Source organism: Lactuca virosa, chromosome 5 (genome assembly GCF_052849685.1).
Source record: "Lactuca virosa cultivar CGN04683 chromosome 5, Lactuca_virosa_CGN04683_v6, whole genome shotgun sequence".
Classification (NCBI taxonomy): domain Eukaryota; kingdom Viridiplantae; phylum Streptophyta; class Magnoliopsida; order Asterales; family Asteraceae; genus Lactuca; species Lactuca virosa.
The window spans coordinates 80550251-80551843 of NC_136430.1; positions in this window are offsets into that span (position 1 = coordinate 80550251).

Here is a 1593-nt window from a genome sequence, read left to right on the forward strand (position 1 = left end):
TGAGAAGATGGAGCACATACGAGACTTATCGTTTATTTTGATTATACTTTTGGTGTCTTAAAACTTTACAGAACACGCTTGTATTACAATTATTATATTAATGCAATGGATGTTGTTGCTTGTCTTTACTATTATGCATTGTTATGATACTGTACATGACGTCCTCCACCCCAGAACGTATTCCGCCGTTCTTGGTTTTGGGGTGTGACAGATTGGTATCAGAGCACTGTTTATAGTGAATCAAGTATATCAACCCATAAAAGATATACGAACTATAAACACATTGGGATTAAAACACTCTGACCAAGAATATATACTTTTAAATAATAAAATATTTAACTAAGTATATATATACACCTACTCATACCAAGGTTAGTATCATACTAGAACAGAACAAAAGTATTAAGATTGTTGAACAGCACGATTAGGCTTAGAGACATATAGTCAAATCTGGGGGAATATAGCCTGATCAACTACATTTCCCGAGGAGTGACTAGCATGTGCCTAAGAATGATTGTGGTGTTGCAACAAGTCTAAAAACTTACCAACACTACTACAAGAGCGTTAGAACAAGAATACTATATGAGTATTCTACATTACTATGAATTACATATGTGAGAACTAAAAAGGTCGTTACTAGTAGGACAATAGTTGCTAAGTGGATACACTAAGGTTACATGTGACTAAGGCGCTATAGACTTAGAATCTCTGATCTTTGCTTTACTTCCTGTTCCTTGTTTGGTTGTGGATTTAGAGTTAGAGTCACTTATTCGAAGGTCTATCCTGTTTCGGTTGCATGTAATTGGTATGCACTAGGCAAGTATTGAATCAACTAATAACGATCATCTTATAAGTATCTTAGATTAGTACATCTATTAACTATTCTTTCCCCATTCTCGCGTAGATAGCATGGCTGGCTTTCATCTCCCTGGCGATCCGTACTATCCAAACCAAGGTATTGGAGGATAGCTTGATGAAGAGTCAGAAGATGATCACCCGATCCCTTTGGATGATCACCGCGCAGAAGGCTTTTCGGATAGCTCTGACTCCGAACCAGAAGTCAACAACCTACCCCCAGTAACTCCAAACCCCAACCCCCGTCTGGCATTTCAAGGTCCCACTCCCATGTGGGCAACAACCTTGAACCAATGGAGTGATGATCAGGGTCAACCTTTACCCTTCAACGGAGACCGAAGCTTTTACAATATAAGCGAGGGAGGATCAGCTGACCGAGTCCTGCCCATCATAGTCCGAAGGATTGCTAGGAACGTCGAGCAAGGTTATGCAGCCATCGACCGAGTAGTGGAAATTGACGCCAACTCTAATCATAACACAGTCCGTATTCATCAACTCGAAGAGACGGTGGATAGGACTAGGAGGACCAATGAGACTCTGCAGCAGCAATTAGCTGCATCCCGAGCCGAAGTCATGGAACTCCGAGTGCGTCAGAGGGCTCATGAACGACATCTTCAGGAGGTTGTACGTCAACTGGCAAACCTGAGGGTTCGCCCAAGGAATACCCGTCGCCAGTAGAAGATGTCAACTCATCCTTCTCTTTTGATTAAGGAATAGCCTTTTTCCTTCCTATGCTCT